Below are 23,849 nucleotides of genomic sequence, written 5' to 3' on the forward strand. Positions count from 1 at the left end.
TTGTTACATCAAACTACTGCTAAGCCGCAGCAGTCGGACATGTCCTGGATAACTAATTAAATTGTCAGAGCTCACGCGAAATCTTGTGATTCCAATTATACCTGTTGGACGAGAACGTGGTTTCATGTATCTTCTGACATTGTCCACTCCAGTCCAACATCAGCACCTCCACATCAAAGGAGAAAGAAGCCATTCAAATCAGAGAGCTCCCAAATGCACTCCAGAGAACATTAGGACAATGAAGCAGAACCATGTGAGATGGAAAACAGCCCCAACTCTAGTTCGATAAGCTGTGAATTTCAAGTGCATAAACACTATTGAATACGCATCAAGCACGAACATATCTTAAGCTAGTGTATGGATATAGATCTTTCAGAACTGTAAGGTTACTCTGGATATGAAAGGGAAAGACTGTTTTTGTAAAGTTGTATATTTATCTATCTGTATTACAAAAATAATTGGCATATCTCTTTATAAGTGTAAAACCAGACCCACTAAGTAAGCAGGTAGATCAGATCATACGAAAAGGAAGCCAGCAGGGGACTCTATCGATGTCTGCAGGGAAATGGTCAACTCGTTGATTAATCGTTTTGCCTTAGCAATGTCCAAGAGGAAAAAATAATTCAACAAGTAAAGTTTTGTTCACGGCCTTTTGGGAGGGAAACTGCCATCTTTACCTAGTCTGGCCTTTGTATGTGTGTAGATTTGTTTCTATATCACATTATGACTGTGACTCACAACCCACAGCAATGTGGTGGTCTCTTAACTGCTCTCTGGAGAGGGCAATGAATGCTCTCGAAATCGGGAGTAGCTCATCTATCATAAAGCCGAAGAAGTTATGCTGCAGCTTTGAATGGCCCTGCTTAGATCTCACTGGGAGTACAGAGAGCAGATCCAAGTATCACACTTTCAGGAGGATATATTGCCCTTCCAGCAAGTACATGTTAGATTTTCAAGAATGATAATTGCACATTTAGGGTTAGACATGAGGACAGACTGTACGAATTGAGCCCATTTCCTTTCGAAAGGAGAGTTCAGGTCTGATAACGATAAACCTTCTCCCCAGTTTGGTGTTTCGTGGACAAAGGGAAGTAGTTTATGAATTATGGTCTGTGCGTTCAGCAGAGATATTAAGAAGCACTTTCACAGAGAAAAGGTAGCGGATGTTTGGAAGTCCCTTCCACAAATGGCAGTGAATGCTGGACCAGTCATTTATTTTAAATCTGAGATAGATGCTTGTTGTTATGCATACGTACTTTGGGATAAGTCACAAACATAGCTGCATGAAGTTACTTACAGATCTACCATTGAATGGCAGATTAGTCTTGAGGGAGCTGAATAGCCAGTTGCGATATTCCTGTGATTATTTATCTTTGTATGTGTGTAGATTTGTTTCTATATCACATTATGACTGTATTTCTATGTGTGTGTGTGTTTGTGTGAGAGATAGAGAGAAAGAGAGAAAGAGACAGTGAAAGGAGAGCGACAGAGGGACAGAGAGTGCGAGGGGTTGTGTTAATGTGTCAGTGCGCAGATGTTTTCTTGAAGCAAGTGGGGAACTCAGCTATATGGAGAGAGGGTTGGAAGAATTCAGTAAACACATCCGCCTGTTTGTCCATGCAGGATTTAATTGCATGGCCAGGGACTCCATTATGGCACATCGCTTTGCTTGGGTTGACTCTGAAGAAGACTGTTCTGATGTCTGCAGTGATAACTGAGGGAGTAGATGCGTCAGCGGATGTTGGGACAGACACTACTGCACCACTCGCATTCTGCTTAAACCAAGCAGAACATTAATCGCTTCAGGGAGGGATGTGTCTTCGTCCGCTGTCTTGCTCTGCTTCAATTTTCATCCCGTCATATTGTTTAGGCCTTGCCAGAGGTGGCTGGATTCTGTTTTGTAGGGTTGAGCTTCTATCTTGGTCTGATACTCACCTTTGCCATCCCTGATGGCTTGGGGGAGGTCATCTTCACTTTACCTGTTCTGGATTGCGACTTGAATGCTGCTTGCTAGCTTTCAGTCGGGAGTAGATTTCCTAGCTTTTCCAAGGTCTACGATTGGGGGACTCTCAGATCGATTTCTTTGACAAGCAATCCTCCACATATTTGATTTTGAAGTCTGTGACGGTGGTGGTGTACTCAACCAGGTTTTCTGCTGCGTACTTGGACACGCCTCGTCCACCAAATCCAATCTGATCTCGGAACCGTTTTCCAACGCATCAGAAACAGCATCGTACTGCCTTTGTGAAGTGTTATCCCATTTCAACTTCTGTTTGTTTCCACACATAGGAGAGACTAGGAGCGGAGGAAACTGGCTCAGACCTTGGAATGTAGATGAGAATGAATTTCTTCAGCCTATCTCTGGTTAATCTATGGAAATCGTCGTCACATACGCCTGTGGAGAACAGGTCATTGAATGTCTTCAGGACAGAGATATATGGATTTGTTATTTGTTTGGGGATCAAAGACTGCGGAGATAAGGCAGGAAAAAGTGATGGAGAAATAGAGCGTTCATGATTAAATTCTACAGCTGACTCGATGGGCTGAATGCCCTAATTATGATCCAACATCATAAAAATATTGATGTATGGTAACAAACCGCACGAACATAAAACAATATTTATATATTACAGGTGCGATTGAAACATATAACAAAGTGCTGACATCCAGCTTTTTATAAAGTCTTCCCCTGACTTGTTCAGTTCGTAACACAGGTGTTTGAACAGAAGTAACCGTTCAGCTTTCAGGGTTCAGGAAGTTGAGTTCATAATATTTAGATCTTTCACAAATTCCCAGAAATGCACCACTGTGGGCAATTTGTGCACCATATCGTGCTATATGGTTTACTTGCCTTTTTTCATGAGAATCTCATGCTGATCGAGAAATATATCCACACTGTGAGGGCCACGGAGCCACACCCACATCCTCACACACCCACCAACACAGAGACACACAAACACACCCACGCACAGAAATACAGTCAAAGTGAGATAGAGGAACATGGTGACAAACAGAAACAGGAACACACCCAATCTCACATACGTACTTACACATGCAAAAAAAATCAAATGAAATGATGGAACATACTTAAACACCAACTGCAGAAACATTCTCAAATCCACAAAAACACACACAACAACAAAACAATCAGACTGCAGTTTGGGATCACACCAATACACTGACATATTAATGCAGCCACACCCACACAGACAGACACACACCCACACAACCAGGCATACTGAGAGTTATAGGAACATACCAATGGACAGGCAGAATGCACACGCACAGACATGCAGTCATATTGAGATATAGAAACAAATCTAAACACACTCACGTAAAACAGTCATGATTTGACATGGGAACATTTGTGTACACAGGTACAGAATCAAATCCACGTCTGCACATATAGACATGAATTCAGAGTGAGTGACATTATACACCAAACAGCAAGAACTGACTGAAACATTTTGAGATACATGCATGAGCACATTGAAGCGTTTTTACAGAACCACAAACGTAAATACATACAGGCACAGAGTGACATTCAGAAACAAAGTGATGCACCCACAGACAGGCAGAGAAAGATCCTGGTTGGGGAACAGAATGATCTCAGCACACATACAACCAGCCAAACACAATCTCAATAACACATTCACGGTGGTAAACAGGAGCACAGCCAGGCAAAAACACACACGTAATCCCACAATAATACACCTAAACTCAAAGACAAACACACAAGGAGTCGCAGAACCATCATGACAAAATGGAAGTAACACACAGAATCACAGTCGTACAGCCATAACATTGTAACCCTGAAAGCTGAACAAACAGCATTCACACAGGCAGAACACAGCAAACACACATGTGCAAAACACACAGATTCACAATCACACAGGCACAATAACAGACACATTAAAACACTCAAATTCACGGAAACACTCTCATGCAGACTGAATAACATACTCAAATAAATGAACACAGTAATGTAAAATAAATGAAATAATTGCAACACACATAAGTGGTTTCGTACACACTGTAACACCCAGGGACATACCCAAGCACAAAAACCAGGGACACACGTACAGTAACATTCCCACAAAAGCAATGAAGCAAAATCAACAGACACATAAAAGGACCCACGAAAACTGAAAGGGAACTTCATGTAGAACACAGTTGTAAGGGAAAAGAGAGAGAAAGAGGGAAACTATTAATGTTCAGGAGATGGAGGAAGATTCATTCAGATCAATGTAATGATTGTTTGATCAAGGTACTGCCAGTTGTGTCTGCACGTTTTGTATTTTCCAAAATCACCTCCTGGGGAGAACAAAATCACTGAATATAGGGAGTGAAGGGTTGTGAGCTAATGCAAGTGAGCATGTGCTAAACTGAGACAGCAATTGTCTGTCATGTTGAATGTGAGAAAATGACACAGTGCGCAAAGAGAGGGAGAGTCAGAGAATGAGATAGACAGCGTGACAAAGAAAGTTTGACAGAGAAGGAGATGGACAGACAGACAAATACACAGATAGAGAGAGAGACAAACAGAGCAATACAGACAGTAGAGACACGGAGCGAGACAGACATAGAGAGACAGAGAGAGACTGAGCGAGAATCTGAGATATGGGGAAGTGCGCAAGACAGGGGTGAGAGTGACATAGACAATGACTGAAAGAGCTGGAGTGAGAGAACGCAATATCCTTGTGATGGGAGTAGACAGGAAGTGAACTCATCGAACTCTCTCAAAATCAAATGTGCAAGAAGTAGTAACCCATTCAGTAGAGGGGATAAACAGCACATGGAGTCTTTCACTATTTGTAATAACCTGTTTATGGAGAGCAGAAAAATCAGAATCTGACAATTATCATTATGTTGCAATTGAATAAGCTGCGATTTTCTGGAAGAGTGAGTGAACCAGGTATGAAGGGCTGAACGGCCTGCTGCTGCTCATTGTCTGGGTGTCCCCGTGTGCCTCCAACCGTCAGTCAATCAGGGATAACAGCATGTTCCTGAGCATAGTGATTGGTAACCCATACTGCTTCCCCCTTCCCATTCACCGCTGGTGCGATCGTCAGATCCATATCATTGCACTGATGGAATCCTGGCCATACATGAACAATTCCAACACTGGGAACACTCTGGCCATGGCTGAACATCTCTTTGTTGTTTTGCAGAGTCATGAAGTGAACAGTTTACCAGACCAGCTGTTGCACCGCGTTTCCGAACTTTGCTCGGAAATTGGACAGTCACTGCATAAATTAATGTGTCACTGCAGCTGATATCCTTCAGCATTTCTCCGATGTACATAAAAATGACGAGCGAGCCATACCTTCTGCGAATTGTTCCTTTAATGTGGAAGTATCAGTTGTTTGCAACGTACACTTTCCACAGAAGGATGAAACTAATGGATATGGTGAAGAGGGAAATCACCGACTTCCTCTGACTCGCAATCTCAGCATCTTTGTGACTCTCTGCCGTACTCAGGCCCCTCAGTCTCTTGCGGACTCGACTAGACACCAAAATGTATCTGACAGCCATACTGCTCATCAACAGAGTTAACACGAATTGGATGAAACGAGTTGAAATGGTATCAAATCAGTTAAACTCCAGTCACCTGAGATCAGTAATTAACTTAAGTTCACATGGCAGTACCATGGAACGTTGTCAACTACCCTCCTAGATTGAAACTTAAAATAGAAGGGATTTCTATTTTTGGGACAGAGCAGAATGCCAGTTGTTGCTCGAACCACAGCCAAGACTTTGTCTGCCCAAAATTTTCTCTTAGCTTTCGGAAGCAAATGTAATGTTCAGAAAACATATTGGGAAGTAAAGTTGCTCCGGCGACTGAATATGATGTTAGTGAAAATGAACAGGAGACCCGACATTGCCATAGCCAACAGTCAGCGCGTTGTGCAGTTGGAGAGGCCACTCTTTCCCGGGCGAGAACCAAAATCACCAGGAAATTAACGAAAGAGGCAGCAAGTGAATTTGAAATCGGAAATTACTCCTCAAACATTACCCATGTCTGCTCAGAGAGCAATGGAAGATCTTAGCACCTAACTCGGTCAGTTGGAAGTATTCAGATATCAAGTTTAACCAGGACAGCTCTTAGCCTGGCTCATTTCAATGCAGCTCACTTCAGGATTGGGAACAGGAATTTGACAGACGAGAAGTGGTCGTCAATTTTACGATGAGAGGTAAGAGGTTTGGAGGAGATTGGAGTTAAAGGCTTTCAACCAGAGAGTGAGGAGATCGTGCTATTCAGTGCTTCGGACTTTAATAGGATAAACACTTGAAGTATTGCAACATTCATGATGAGGATTATCGTGTTGAATCCTGGGACAGGTCTTGATTTCGTGCAGCTTTGAAAACACAAACTTAATGCACTGAAGGACCTCTTCTGTCTGGTCGGGTTCTATGATTCGAAGAATTGCTTCTGAGAGGCAGGTTGGGAAGAGAATTAAATTAAGCAAAGATTGTGGATGCTGTAAACATGTAACAGAAACAGAAGTAAATGGCGAAACTCAGCAGGTATGCCAGCGTCTGTGGAAAGACAAATAATCTTGCCGGAATAACTTAATTAGATCATCTTCATTGTAACATGGGTCACTGGAAACAAAACATCAACACAGTTTGCTCCTCACACAATATGCTATCATTGCAAACAAGAGATGGGGTTGAGATTCAAAGTGTTGACATTCATCCACTATGGAACATTTATTAGACTGTTGTTTGCATACCGACGTTTTTCCTGGCGCTGTATTACAAAAGAAGTGACTGGTTGCACTTGAGAAGATGGAATTATTCGATGGATAATGCTTACAGACCTGACAAAGTTTTGTTTCATTATTCAAAGCATCAAGCACTATATGTGCCCTCTCTATGATGGTAAACTGCGGATTTGCAAACTTACCATGTCCCTCGTGGTTTGTTTTGGAAAGTCAACAACTCCTTATAATGTTTCGCAAGTATTTTAATTTTGAATGTCCATTGAATCAGCAAAGAATGCACATTTCAACTTGGGAAATGTGAGCTTTTTAATGAATTCGCTGCATTGTTGAAGTCAGTTTTAGAATGTGCGTGTTGACGTTTTCAGAAAAAAGTACAAAACGAAGAATAAAAGAGATACATTTCTCTATTTCAATTAGTGGACGTGGCTGCTTTAATATGAGTATTATAAACATAATATAATAAAAATCCGACCTGTCTGACTCCCTGGTGTGTTCTGATCATGTCAGCGGTAACTACAATATTTCTTTAAAACCGATTTATAATGCGAATAACTAAACTAGGCAGGCAATGTTAACCTAATGATCAAATTGATAACACACCTCAGTCACTCTGAAATACCAAAGAAGCTCAGATCAGTTCTGGCATTGAAAAAGGTCATTCATATCTGGGTCGACTGAATAATTTATGTAACTGTCCAATCCCACTTTCCAGCATATTGTACCTTGAAGATCATTTCAAGTGCAGATCCAGGTATCCTTTAAATGAGTTGAACGTTGCAGCTGAAGAAGTCACCCAACCACAGCACCCTACTCCTCCAAAAACTGGGAAGTGAATTCCAGACAAACTACTACTCTCTGGATGAAATGGTGAGTCCTCATGTCCCCTATAACCCTTCAATCAATTAGTATCCCTCTTGTACACTGCTCAATGATCATTCGTTCAGGGTCACAGGTCTCCATTCAAGACGTTAGCTGTTTGGACACATGAATCACATTTTTTCCCTTTCTCCTCTGGGGAAAATGAACCTAAGGTATCCATCTTTCCTCAACGCTGCAGTAATTTCCATATTATTAGCAATATGCTTGTATATGTTTTCTATATTCTTCTCAGTGCAAGACTGTCTTGATGATTAGGTGGTGATCAGAACTGTGCACAAACTGCAGCTGTGAGCGATCCAATTTCTAATTTATTTTCAGTGTTTCAGGTCTGGCAGTGGTGAGGGAATTTGTTTTGTGTTGCCTCTTTTGCAGGGTAACGGGGTAGTAATTTGGCGATGGGGGTCACAGGACAATGTATATTAGTTCAGGTGTCCGGTTAGGATTGAGCGTATAAATGGAACTGGAGGGGTATAGTTGGAGCATAGTGTGATCAAAGTAGAGGATTAGTTAATCAGTTCCTCACGAGTTAGACGATGTGTTTAACAGCTTTACCTCTGCTCTGATACCAGCTGATATAAACAAAGAACAATCCAGACCCCAGATCCCAGCTTGATGTATCACGACTTTAGTTATTTTGATTTACCAAAGGAATCTCTTCCTGAATTGTACATAACCAATGCTGTAAATATTGCTTCAGCAAAAAGACAGAAGTTTACGATAAATGAAATGGTGATAAAGTAGAATAACCGAGCTATGTACTTATAACACAGATTCAAAGGCAATGAATATGCAGTTAATGCATAATCGTCAATCTAAAAGCAATGCATAAATCAAAAGAAAAGAAAAGGTATTTTATAGGTGGGACAAAACAATAGCAAGGGTGTGATTACAAACAGAATATTCCTCGTACAATGATCACACCAGAATCCGTGTATGTAACACTTGGTTAAGTGACTTGTGATTTCAAGTATTAAACTGGTACTCCAGTAAACCTCTTCCTGAATCTATCACACAGCTGATTGTCAATTTACTTAGCTTTAAGTAATCTATGCAGAGCTTTACTTTAAACCAAAATTTCTGGTCTGCGGTGAACATGAACTGTTGGCTCCTCAGTAAAGTGATTGACTAAATCTATCACTCACTTCAAATGAACAAACATCTACATATCCACTCAGTTCCAGGAAATTAGAAGGACTTAAAGAAATGACAAAATTGATAAAAGTGAAACGAAAGGTTTCAAAGGTAAGGGTACTATTCCTAATCTCAGATTCCAGAACTCACAAATAAATCTTTGGGTCCATTTTAATGCCATGCTGGGTTACAACCAAAAATAAACAAAGTTCTTTATTTTGGCCTGCAGCCAAACTTCAAAAGCAGTTTGAAAAACAAATTGTTGTGATTACATAAATACCTACAAGTTAACTATTAACTTCAGAAGCACAGTGAAGCCCACTGATTATTTACTCAATACCCAGAACCAAACTCACTCGAAATATTATTGAAATCTATACATAAAAAATATCATCGTTTTTAATTTTCCGACATGATGGCTTTGCTCAATTCCACGGTAGTCTTCAATTGAAATGGAGATTCCCATAAAGATGAATAGCTTGGCAGACGAAAGTTCAATATCCCAGGCAATTCCTTCGGTATCTGTGATAGTGGGGAATCTGCAGTGTCCCTGCAATTTTAAACTAAATCAGTCATCCGCCCCTTTGTGAGGGTGATCACAATATGCATATGGACCATTGTCAGTGGCAGTAAACTGAAGCGAATCTTCAGGCAGATTGACATAAATGCAGTTGAGCAAATCAATTATGCAAGACACCCTCCCGGAATTGTACATAATGGAAATAAAACATCATTTTCTGCATGAAGCTCTTTGTACAGGCGATCTCCCTGAACTCAATGCCGATGTGATTCAATCTCAAAGCCTTTCTTTTATACTTGCTAACATTGCCTGGGCGACTGTAACATTACAACGTGATTCAATTCATTTCTTAAAGAATTTGAATGACCAGGTGACGACGATGAGTGAACTCCCAATTGTGGCAGAATATTTTTCAAACTGAGATTTATTGGATGAGTTCAATCTCAATCGATCAATAGCAGACATTGGAAAACACATATTGAGTTATTTCGCAACATCCCTACAGCGTACATGGAGGCCAATCGGCCCATTGAATCGACTCAGACCCTGCAAAGGACATCCCACTCAGACCCAATCCCTGGAACTGTCAGGCAGCAGAGCTAGCCCACTGTGCCACCTCACATGCCAGCATTGGCAAACCAACACCATCCAGCCCACTTTGAAATCTCCTTTCAATTCATCTTGCCCTTGACTTTGACCATTTGAAAATTAAATGCTAGTTGTTAAGTACCTCTCTGAGAACTTTCTCCTCAACACTGTGACGTCGCTTCCCCATTTAACAGCAGCTGGTACCGTGAAGAAATATTGTTTGAGAAATGGAGACGACACATTTCAGGTTTTAACACATGCCTCATCGAAGTAGAATTGCTCACCTTGCATGGATACAGCGTCTCAATCAAATATAACTTCTTCAATGAAGGCAACGTTTGAAACAAGTAAAATATTCACAGAAAACAACATTCAACCGTTACATAACCTCAAAACAATAGAGATCCTCTTACCATGATGAGGCTATCCTGGAGATAGCTGAGATCTGACTCTGATGCACACATAATCGGTACAACAGCAGATGGGCACGAATAGTACCCACATGTATGGTGAAGAAACCAAAAACATTTGGCTGATGATGTGATGACACAGTTTGAAGGAAGATGGACAGATAAGCCCAGTGGGGAATTTGCACGCACAAGGGTGCAAAAAATGCCAAATTCCAGAAATGTGTGTTCGGTAGTTAATATTGTCTACGTGCCCTGTAGTGATGGTGAAATGGGACTTGGTGTGAAGACTGATAAGGGACAGAAAACAGCGAGCAGAAGAAACATATGCCATAATCATTTTGTCACCTTGGTATTAGCAAGTCCACAAGGAGCATTACTTGAGATACAGCTGTTGAAAATTTCTATCAATGACAGAGATCATATGATCATGTGTTACAGTGGCGAGCATAATGATACGTTGGACAGTAAAATACAAGGATGACATAGGAACGCTGAAAAGGGGGAAGACATGTTTAGTGAATGAATGAGCACCACATAGATTGTGTAATATAATATAGAGAAAGTGATACATTGTTCCTTCATTTCCGTCTTGGAAATATTTCAGGCCGTCAATAAACTTATAAATGCTTAAGCTAGTCATAAATCCAAAGCCAAAAAGTAGCATTTCTGTCCATTCAATGATTGCCATTGGCATTATTCTCTTGAAGGTTTTACTTCTCTCAGATCTCTCTAAATTTGAGGTACAAACATTGGTTTCTGACATTTCACTCCATCATCATGGAAGCCTTGCTCTCTTGCTGTCATTCTGGTCATTCAATGCTGCACTCAAAAGGACATCGACCCTCAACTCCCCAGTATATTTTTCTGTTTTTCCTTTTTTTTACAGTCAGTGTCGGTGCTGTGTTAAAAGTCAAATGGCAGCAGTGGACAAACCTAAAATGGCTGTCTGACTCAGAATCATCAGTCCTGACTTGACAGATCCAGAATGGTATGTTGCCTCGACAGTTGCCAATGTCAAGCACATCCCAGACCACCGTTAGCCCTTCCTGGATGTGGGATGGGCTTGAGGTGGGACAGAGGCAGGCGTTGGATAGTGTGGTAAGTGAAGACACAGGTCCTGGTCCACATTGACGAAAACAATACTTGACAGCGAAATAGCGACTCAAAAGCTGGCATCCTATCATTATGCACGCTTTACATACAAGTGCATAAACTTTGACAAAAGCCTGTCACTGAGCCATTCCGTCAGCATCTCAATATCCCTGATACTCACCCGTTGACATCAGCGATGCTTCCCTGATCGGTCCCAATTAACAGCCACAGTCAGGGAACTCATGCCCCATGTTGTGCAGCTGGCTGACCTCATTACCTTCCTGAAATCCATATTGATAAAGCCATCATCATCTGCCATCATCAGTCCACTTTTATTTCTTCAAAAAGCTCAATTAAGTTTCTGAGACATGATTTCCCTCGCACAAAGCCATGTTGACTATCCCTAATCAGTCCTCACCTTTCCAAATACATGTATGTCCTGTCCCTCAGGATATCTTCCAAAAACTTGCCCACCACTGACGTCACGTTCACTTGTCTATAGTTCCCTGGCTTCTCTTTACAACTCTTCTTAAACAGTGGCACCACGTTTGCCAAACTCCAGCCTTCCACCACCTCACCTGTGACTATTGATGATGCAATCATCTCAGCAAGAGGCCCAGCAATCACTTCCCACAAAGTTTCCTTGGACACCTGATCAGGTCTTGGGGACTTGTATTTTTTTATGCGTTTTGAGACATACAGCACTTCCTCCTCTGTATTATCGACAGTTTTCAAGATGTCAATATCTATTTCCCAACATTCTATACCTCCCAAGTCATTTTCTAGAGGAAACACAGATGCAAAATTCTCGTTTCGTAACTCCCCCATCTCCTGTTGCTCCAAAGACCACCGTGCTGATCTTTGAGGTGCTCTGTTCTCTCCTTAGTTACCCTTTCATCCTTAATGTATTTGTGAAATTCCTTTGGATTCTCCTTAACTCTGGTTGCCAAACTGTTCTCATGTGCCCTTTGTGCCCTCCTGATTTCTCACTAAAGTATACTCCTACTGCGTTTATACCCTTCTCAGGCTTCTCTCATTCTATCCTGTCGATACCTGACATATGCTTCATTCTGTTTCTGAACCCTCAATTTCTTTAGTCATCCTGCATTCCCTGTACCTACAAGCCGTTCCCTTCACCCTGACAGGAATATACTGTCTCTGGACTCTCATTACATTATTTCTGAAGGCTTCCAATTTTCCATCCGACCCGATCCTGTGAACGTCAGCCTCCATCAGCTTTTGAAAGTTCTTGCCTAATACCATCAAAATTAGCCTGCCTCCAATTTTGAACTTTTTGACTCTTGCATCACTATTTTAAAACTATTAAAATTATAGTCACTGGACCCAAAGTGCTCCCCCACTGACACACCAGTCACTGACCCTGCCTTATTTCCCAAGAGTAGTTTAAGTTTCGCACCTTTTCTAGGAGGTCTGTCCGCATACTGAATAAGAAAATTTTCTTGTACACACTTAACAAACGCTTCTGCATCTAAACGCTATTACTCTCTATTATTCTGCATTTCATCATTTCTCTATTACCCGTTATTTTCCTCATACTTTCCATTTAATCTTTTTACAATTACTCTCCATTGCAGCCACTCTGCTTAAACCTTCACTCTGTACTCAAATTCTCCCTATTCATCTCTAATTAGTACTCTCACTATTGTTCTTCGTTTAATCCTCCGTACCCTGGACTTAACCTTATCCGTTCCCATGCATTTATCCCTGTCCCAGTTGTGGTGTATACAACTCTCTCTTCATTACTCTCTATTTCGTTCTTTTTCTATCACTCTGTCTTATCTCTCCTTCCTTTTCCCCTGAAGTGAATACTCACGTTACTCCCCTGTATTGAACAATCTCCTTCGTACTCTGTATTATTTCCTCTCAATTTCCACAAATGTGGTAAGCCCTCATCAAGTCACTTTGCATTCATACTTGCATAGTACATGACATTCACCCAGCTAGCACAAAGCTGTTTCCTAAAGTGAGCAGAACCCTTGACACTCCCGTTTATATCCTGTCAGTGAGGACTCCCTGTATGTACCAGATTAACAGCCCCACTCAGGAAACTCATATTTAATGAGATCCATCTGGCTGACCAAATTACAAGCTCTCCAAATTTCCTTGCACTAACCCTCTCCTTGTGCCCCTGGAATCAGGATTGCCCCACTTGTTCTTTATGCACTTCTTCCCCAGTTATTTTCTATTAAATCCTCACCCTTTCTGTCTTTAAACCCCACCAATTGTCCTGTATCCAGCATTCTCGCTATTACTCTCCTATTGTCTACCTTTTCCCCTACCCATTATTCGATACTGATTTCTCTCCCTATTACAATCTTTAACCCTTTCTCTATCTGTATTTAACCCTGTCTCTTTCTCCAGGGCTCTTTAATTAATGTCTCCATCCACTCCCCACATTCCAGATTAAGTGTTTTTTTTTTCCTCTGCAATAATCAGAGACTGAGTATCCCTGCCTGAACATTGCCAAAACAGCGAAATTGCAACCACTGCTGTTCTGTGCTGCCTCCCGTCTGGCCAACGCTGGGACTGCAGGTTCATCCCAGAGTGCTAGAGGAATTCAGCACCAGCCCCACATGGTCAGAGACAGTGTCGCTGTTTGAAGAAGAAAAGCACAACTTTAACATGAGCTAATACAGTATTGATGTAAAAATAAGAAAATATATTATACACAACAACATTTATATATAAGTTTGAACAATTCTAATATGCAACAATATATAGCTATAAGCTCGAACACCTCCAATACAACCAATATTTAAGTTCCAATGCACAATAATATTACATGTAAACACAATCAGCTCTAATGCACAATGATATTTGTACAAACACAAAGATCTCCAACATATAACTATTAATAATGTATATTAGATACATAAACATGTAATAATGTGCATATGAATGACTTGTAGGAAGAAAGTGAATGCACTGCTGCGAAAGTTGCAGATGGCACAAAAATAGGAGGAATGGCAAGTTGGGACATGGCATGTGCGTTCTTAGGTACGGGGATGGTGGTGGTCTTCTTGAAAAAGATAGGGTCTTCAGCTTGTTGGGTGGAGAGTGTAAAGATGTCGGTGAGTACCTCCGCCAGTTTGGCCGTACAGAATCTAATTGCACGGCCAGGGACTCCATCCAGGCCCGCCACTTTCCTTGGGCTGACTCTCAGGAAATCTGATCTGACATGTGCAGTGGTGAACGATGGACCAGGCGTGCCTGGGGCTGTTGGAGCAGGAGTGACTGCGCTACTGGGATTCTGCTCAAAGCGAGCAGCGAAAGCATTGAGCACCTCAGCGAGGGACGTGCTTTGTCTGCTATCTCTCTCTGCTTCAGTTTACATCCCATAATGTTCTTTAAGCCTTGCCATAGGCTGCGGGAGTCTGTTTGGTTTGCATGGCCCTCTTATGAGGTCTGGTCCTCCCTCTTGGCATCCCCAATGGCCCAGCAGAGGTCAGATCTGGATTCCCTGTATAAATCAGGATCTTCCCAGTTGAATGTTGCTCATCTGGTCTTCGGTAGGGAGTGGATTTCCTGATTCACTGAAGGTTTACGCATGGGGAACATTGGATTCAATTCTTCACTCTGCAGTCCTCCATGCATTTACCCATGATGTCTGCGATGGTGGTGTTGTCTTCATCCAGGATTTCCACTGAGTACTTGAACATGGTCCAGTCCACCAATTCCAAACAGTCCCAGAGACTGTCATTCACAGCCTCAGACCAGCATTGTAGTTCCTTTTGTAAAGGGTCCTCCCATTACAACTTCTGCTTGTAAGCTGTTTCCACATGTCGAAAGACTAATACCTGAGGACACAGCCTCAGAGTGAAGGGGCGACGTTTGGAACTGAGACTGGAATTAATTTCTTCAGGTGATTCATCTGTTGAAATAATTGCTTCAGAGTGTTGCGGAGGTCAAACATTGAGCGCATGATGGTGCTGCCCCTTTATCAAGGTTGTGTGTCCTTGGTTTTTTTCTTCGTGTGTTTGTAAATGCAATGGTTCTAGGATGTTGAGATTGGATGGGTTGCAGAGCGAATTTCATGATAGCTAACCGAAACTGCCTCAGGCCAAAAGGTTTTCAAATGTAAAATCATCTGCAATGAAAGTGGTGTGGCCAATTCTCACACCTCTGATTATCTCTGGTCTGGTTTAGTTTGGGTTGGTGTTTGCAAGTTGTCAGATTTTTAAACTGCTGGTAAAAGGGACAGCGACAAGGAAGAAGTTGTTCCATGCTGAATATCTCTCTGACGTCTCTCCTGCAAGGCCTGGCGTTCGATTTTAAGTGTTTGGACTTTGGGTGCATATGGATGCTGTTGGAGGAGTTTTAAACAATCATTAAGTTGGGGCAGTCTGTTGGGTTTTCAGATGAGTGAAGTGATTCAGTCTTTTGTTCTCTTTTGTTTGTGTTTGATTCGATACTCTGTATATAAACTCTGTTTTATTTAAACTAATGAATGTTTAGCTACTCCATCAAACCTGGAATAACCACTTTACACATGCATAAAAACAGCAGAAACGTTAGGGTCTGGGGGCAACCATCTTAAAATACTTTTAGAGGGTCTGGTCCATAACAATTGGATTAAATATAGTGAAATCTGAGTTTCTGGTTGGTAAGGGAATCAAAAGATGTGGGGAGAGGGCCAGAGTATAGAATTGAGAAACAGATCATTCATGATCAAATGACAGAGCAGACACGATGGGCTGAATGTTCCTATTCTGCGACTACATTGTATCGCAGAATGATCCCGTCTATGACAAAATTTATGGACGGACACAAACAGCTCCAACATGGAAAAAGTGTCTGTATCGCTTCCTTGGTTAAACATGGAAGAAACAACTGGAATCCTGCCCTTCATTGAATATTTCCCTGTCTTTCTTTTTCATTTGTCTTAGGTCCTTGAACTGACGTAACAGTTGCGCAATCAGGGTGCAGGAGGTACATATATTGATATTTTGATTTTTCCCAGGTTGCCGAAATGTACGTTTGAGAGCAATATGTGCACAGTGACCTGCCATAGAGTTCACTTGTCCTTTTTCAGGAGAGAGAGTCTCATGATCAGACAGAGACAGAACCACACCTCGAGGGACACAGGAACACGCCCACACTCTCACATAAACACATGGACATGCAAGCAGAAGCACATCCACACACAGAAATGCAGGCAAAGTAAGATATAGGAACATACTGACAAGTAAAAACACAGACACGCGCAAACATTCAGCTCACAAACACGCACACGTGCACAATAACACAGTTGAACTGAAATGTGAGAACACACCTATACAAAGACGAATTAAATATTGCCATACCCTCATAACACCCAGGAATACAATCACAGTCCAGAATGGGGCACACATGCTCACATAGGCTTAAGCATGCACACGCACATGCACACACACACACACACACACACACACACACAAAAACAAATGAAAACAGGCATACAATGACAGATAGGAACACACCCACGTTTGGTCAGAATGGATACACGTCCCCACACAAGGAAATGCAGTCATACTGAAAGAATTAAACAAAACTACACACGCATACATGCACACACATGCATACAGATATACTCACAGAGAAAGGAATGCACCCATGTACATACCAAACGCACGCATATCCACACACACAGAAATACTGTCATACTTTGATATCGGAGCACAGGCACAGAATCACACCCACACCCTCACACACTTACATAAACAAACTCAGAGTAAGAGGCATTACACACCAACCTGCAAGAATGACAGCAAACTCTTGTGCATCTGCTAAAACACATTCAAACACAGTTACGGAACCATCGCCACAACTAGATATAGACAGAGTGACACACAGAAACAACGCAGAGAGATCCTGACTTACGGACAGACAGCCAAACAGAATCCGAACAACATACTCATTTGCTTAAACAAGAGCACAGCCAGGCAGAAACACACTCCCCAATCCCACAATATATAGTCATTGAATTGCCATCCCAAAAACAGCATACCTACGAAGGCACAAACACAACAGATGCATATGTGCAAAACACAGACAGATATGCAATCACTCAGGTACTGTAACATACGCCAACATAAAAACACCCACCGTCACAGAAAAGATCTCAGACAGACTGAATGACATTCCCAAACACATGTACACATGAATCAAAATACTTCTCAACACACACAAAGGATAAGTCACTCTGACATTCATAAAGACAGTCATAATGTCCAAGAACAAATACTGAGGGTCACACACACACACACACACAGGGAGATCCCCACAAAGGCAATGAAGACCCACACCTCACACACACACACACACACACACACACACACACAGGGAGATCTCCACAAACGCAATGAAGACCCCTCCCCCACCACACACACAGGGAGATCCCCACAATGGCAATGAAGCTTCCTCTCCGAACACACACACAGGGAGATCCCCACAAAGGCAATGAAGCACCCCTCCCACCATCCCACACACACACACAAGGAGATCCCCTCAAAAAGAAATGAAGCTTCCTCCCCTCGCCCTACATACAGGAAGATCCTCAGAAAAGGAAATGAAGCCCCCTGCACCCACACACAGGGAGATCCCCACAAAGGCAATGAAGCCCCCTTTCCCCCCAACACGGGGGGATTTCTACAAAGTCAATGAAGCCCCCTCCCCCAACACAAACAGGGAAATCCCCACAAAGGCAATGAAGCCCCCTTCCCTCAATCCACACACACATGGAGATCACCACATAGGTAATGAAGCACCCTCTCCCCACCACACACACAGGGCGATCCCCACAAAGGCAATGAAGCCCCCCCCCCCCCCCCCCCACACACACACATAGGGAGATCTCCACAAAGGCAATGAAGTACGCTCACCCCAGCCCTTCACTCACCAGGAGATCCCCACAAAGGCAATGAAGCCCCCACCCCGCCACATACACACACAGGGAGATCCACACAAAGGCAATGTGGCCGCCCCCTGACACAGGTAGATCTCCAGCAATGCAATGACGCCCCCTCCCCCACACACACATTGAGATGCCCACAAAGGCACAGAAGCCCCCACGCCCCCACCAACACACACATAGACATCTTCACGACGGCAATTAAGCCCGCTGCCACCCCCCACACACAGAGGGAGATCCCCAAAAAGGCAATGAAGCCCCCTCCCTCCACACACACATACACAGGGAAATCCCCACAAAGGCAATGAGCCCCACCCCCGCTCCCACAGACACACACAGATACACAAGCACCCTCACACACAGAAAGGGAAACGCATGAACACACTTCCCGCCCAGCCACATGGAGAGGAATGGGAGATGACCAATCTCCAGCCGACTTACTTACAGTAATGTTTCAAATTATTGCTGGCTGTAGCTGTACACTTCGTAGTTTGCAAATCACTGTCTGGAGAAAGATCAGTGAATGAAGGGATTGGAGTCAATGCAAGTGAACATGTGCTGAACAGAGACAACATGTGTCTGACATGGTCAATGTGCGAAAAAGACATAGAGAGCGCGTGAGAGAGACAGAGACAGAGAGACAAGAAGGATAGATTTAGAGGAAGACAGTGAGACTGACAGGCAGACAGATAGCTGGAGAGAGAGAGAGAGAGAGAGAGAGAGAGAGAGAGAGAGAGAGAGACAGACAGAAATGGACGATACAGGCAGGGGCACATTCAGAGTGAGACAGAGAGAGAGAGCAAGAAGCAGAGAGATGGGGACAGCACGAGAGAGGAAGAGAGGAACAGACAAAGACAGACAGAAAGAGATAGAGAGGGAGAGACAGAAATAACCTTATGAATGAAGGAGACAGAGGATGGAGGCAATAAACACATTCAAATACAAATGTGCATGGAACAATAACCCATTCAGATGAGGCGATCACTGGCCCACAGAACTTTTATCTTGTTGTAATAAAGTGTTTATTGTGAGCGAAACAAAGAGAGGCTGTCAGTCATCATGGTGCAGGATGGACTGTTTCTGTCCCTCCCCTCAACGCCCCTGCAAGGAAAATTCAGAGACCCCGCCTGCCACAGTCTTTAACACTCATCCACAGGGCAGTGCATGAAGACCAAATGTCCCAGCCTGAACCCATCACTCACAGCCTGTCCATCACTTGGAATCACTCCTGCAGCCTCTTTCCATCCTACCCTGCCCCGGACAGTCACCACATGCCCCATTACCTGCTGTTCCTTTGTCATAACCTTCAGCATCATTGAAGGGGAATGCAGATAAATTATTGCTAATGTTTTGAGGGATGATGTGGGAGGGGTGCTCTGGTAAAAAAAGAAAATGCGGGTTTGATGGTACAGTTGCATCAATCGCGATTTTCTGGGCTGGCAGGGCAATCAGAAATGAAGGGCTGAATGGCCTCTTGATGCTCATTGTGTGCTCCCATGTGTGTCAATCCGTCAGTCACTTCGGGGTAGCAGCATTCTCCTGAGCATCGTGAATGGTAATCTATCCTGTTACTGCCCTCCCCATCCTCCACTGAGTGTTATACTCAAATCCACGTGCTTGTGCTGATGGAGTCCTGGCCGTACATCTTCAATTCCTGCACTAGGAACACTGCAGCTGCCTGTGGAGCACTCTCAGTTGTTTTGCTCATTCATTAAGTGATGAATTTACATGACCAGTTGGTGCAAAGCATTCCTGAACTTCGCTCTGAACTTGGGCAGAGTCGCTGCATAAAATAATGTGTTTGTGCTGCAGCTGAAATCCTTCAGCATTTCTGCAGTGAATGCAACACTGATGTCACGACTGGACATCCAACGAGACCCTCCTTTCATGTTATAGTACAACACGTCTGCACACTGCATTAACCACAGTAGCATGAAGCTGATGGATATGATGAAGAGGGAAATCATTGACTTCCTCCGGCTCTCCATCGCTGCATCTTTCTGATTGTCTCCCTTCCTCTGTCCCATCAGGCTCCTGCGTGCTCGACTGGCCACTAAAATGTGCCTTACCGTCAGAGTATTCATCCACAGAATTAACACGAATGGCATTAAAGGGGTTAAAATGATATCGAACCACTTAAACCCCAGCCACCTGGGATCAGTAATATAACTTGACTTTGTTCGACAATGCCACTGAACATTGTTAATTATCCTCCCAGGTTCAAACCGAAAATAGTAGGGAATGTTTTTTGAACAGAGTAGAATGCTGGTTGCAGCCAGAGCCACAGCTAAGGTTTTCTCTGTCCAATATTTTCTCTTCTGTTTCAGACAGGAAATGGCCACAAAACGTTCAAAGGAGAAAAGGACAGTGAACCAGACGGAACAGTCTGTGGCTGCTCGAGCTAAGGCATAGACAGCACTACACACAGGAGTCAGGTTTAGGAAAGACATTGTGCGGTAAATGTGTTTGAATTGCAACAGAATAATCTCAGTGAGAATGAACAGGAGATCCGATGTTGCCATGGCCATCAGGCAGTGCTTTGTCCCGTTGGAGAGGCCGCATTTTCCCCGTGCGAGAACCACAACCACCAGGAAATTAACTGAAAGACACAGGAGGTAAAATGCAAATCAGAAATTAATGATCAAACATTCTCTGTTTCGGTTCAGAGAGCAATAGAAGATCTCAGCACCTAACAGGGGCAGCTGGAAGTGTTCAGATATGGAGTTTGAATATGACATCTGTGGTGGCCTGACGCATTGTTTCAAGCAGCTCAAACCTGTATTTGATTAATTGTGGGCAGGCAATCAACAGATGGCAGAGGGCATCTTTTTGAAGATGAATGGGAAGAGGTTCAGAGGGGGTGTCAGCAAGATGTTTTCGCACAGAGAGTGGTGAGGGCGTGGTCATTCATTGCCTGGGAGAGTCGTGGAAGCAGGAAACCTCACAAACTTCCAAAACGACCTGGATGAACACTTGAAGCGTCTCCGTATTTGAGACTACATGTCTCGAACTAGAAGCTGGGGCGGGTATAGATTTCGTGCAGCTTTTATAGCACAAAGTGGGTGGAACGAAGGACCTCTTCGGTATGGTTGGATTCCATTATTCTAAGAATTACTTCTGTGGGAAGACTGTGTCGTGAAGCAATTTAATGTAATGACTGAAAGGGATTTGAATGCTTAAAACATGAAACAGAATCAGATATAAATGGCAAAAACCAACAGGTATGGCAGCATCTGTGGGGACAGAAACAGAGTTAGTGGAATCACTGTTCATCAGAGCATTTTCATCTAAACATGGGTCATTGAACTCAAAATATCATCTCAGGTTTCTGCCATTTCAACCAAAAACACAGGGATTCGTTTCTAACAGGGAAATGAGGTTGAAAGTGTTGATAATCAACTACAATGGAACATTTGGTAAACTGCTCTTCACTTACCGGGTATAATTGTAGTTATGAAGATGTACAACACAGAAACAATTTGTAGCCCAAATTGTTCATATAGTTCAGATATCCTAAATTAATCTAGTCTCGTTTGCCCCTATCTCCCTCTAAAATCTTTCTAAACATTTACCCATCCAGATAACTTTTAAATGTACTTATACCAGCCACCATCACGTCCTCCAGCAGATCATTCCATACATGCAACACCCTTTGCATGAAAAAGTTCCCCTTATGTCCCTTTTAACTTTTTCCCCTCTCACTCTCAATCTATCCGCTTTAGTTTTGAACTCCCACAACCCATAGAAAAGAACCTTTCCATTTACCTTGTCCATGCTCCTTATGGTTTTATAAACATCTAAGAGTTACCCCTCAGCCTCCGAAACTCCAGAGAAAACAGACCCAAACTTGTCAGCATTTCCCCATAGCTCAAATCTTGCAATCCAGGCAACATCCTTATGAATCTTTTCCGAACTGATTCAAGTGTCAAGGAATCCTCCCTTTTGGACGAAGACCAGAAATGCACACAATATTCCAAAAGGGGCCGGACCAATGTCCTGCATAGACACAACATACTCTCCCAATTCAAATACTAAGTGCTCTGAACAATAAAGGAAAGAATACCAAGCGTCTTCTTCACCATCCTATCTACTAGAGACATCATGTTCAAGGATCAATGAACCCGCACTGCAAAATCACTTCTTTCAGCAATATTCTCCAGGACCTTACCATTAACTGTACATGTCCTGTTCTGATGTGTCTTTCCAAAATGTAGCAGCTCACATTCATCTGAATTAAAATCTACCTGCCTATCCTCAACCAATCTGCCTATCCTCTGGTCAAGAACCGTTGTACACTGAGAAACATTTTTCGCTGACCAATCCAACTCTAATTTTGGTGGCATCTGCAAACTTACCAACTGTATCTCCAATGTTCACATCCAAAGCATATACATGAATGAGGAGACGCAGTGGATTCAGCACCGATTCTTGTGGCACACCATTGGCCACAGGCCTCTAATCTGAAAAGCAACCCTTCACTACCACATTCAGTCTTCTACCTTCAAGGGACTTCTGTTCAAAATGTTGTGTCTCCATTGGTTCAATGCAATCTAACCTTGCTAACTACTCTACCATGAGAAAACTGATTGAATGCCTTCCCGACGTCCATATAGTTCATATTCGCCGTTCTGTGTCATCAATCCTCTTTGTAACTTGTTGAAAAAACAGAATCAAGTTCGTGAGTTATATTTTCCCATGGAACAAGGCCATGTAGACGGTCTTTAATCAGTCATTGCTAATTAAAATACATGTAAATTCTCTCCCAGAGAATTCTCTCCAATAACTTCCCCACCACCAATATCAGATATACCAGTCTGTAGATCCCTGGCTTTTCCTTACTACCTTTCTTAAATAGTGGCCCCACGTTCGTCGATCTCCAATCTTCGGGCATCTCACCTGTAACGATCGATTATACAAATATCTCAACAAGGTGCCTAGCAATCGCTTCCCCAGCTTCCCAAAGAGTTCCAGGGTACAACTGATCTGGTCCTTGGGATTTATCAACTTTTATCCGTATTAAGACATCCAGCACCGCCTCTTCAGCAATATGGACAATTTTCAATACAACACCATCTATTTCCCTAAATTCTGTATCTTCCATGTCTTTCGCCACAGTAAATAATGATGCAAAGATACTCAATTAGTATTTCCCCCATCCCCAGCATTTCCACACAATGGCTACCTTACTGATCTTTGCAGGATCCTATTTTCCCGTTAGTTAGGCTTTTGTCCATAATATATTTATGACACCCCATCGTTTTCACCTTAAACCAATTAGCAAAAGCCATCTCATGTTCCCTAATTGATCTCCTAATATCCCTGGGAAGTATACATTTTTATACTTATCGAAGTATTCACTCGACCTCTGCGATCTATATCTGAAATATGTGTCCTTCTTTCTCTTCCCAAAACATCAAATTCTTTCGTCATCCAGCATTCCTTGCACTTACTAGCCTTGCCTTTCATCCGAACAGGAAGATACTGTCTCTGGACTCTCATCTCATGTTTAAGATTTCTCATTCTCCCCTGTCCCTTTACCTGAGAACATCTGTCCCCAGTCAACCTTTGAATGTTCTTACCTGGTTCTATCA

The sequence above is a fragment of the Chiloscyllium punctatum genome, chromosome 47 (genome assembly GCF_047496795.1).
Source record: "Chiloscyllium punctatum isolate Juve2018m chromosome 47, sChiPun1.3, whole genome shotgun sequence".
Classification (NCBI taxonomy): Eukaryota; Metazoa; Chordata; class Chondrichthyes; order Orectolobiformes; family Hemiscylliidae; genus Chiloscyllium; species Chiloscyllium punctatum.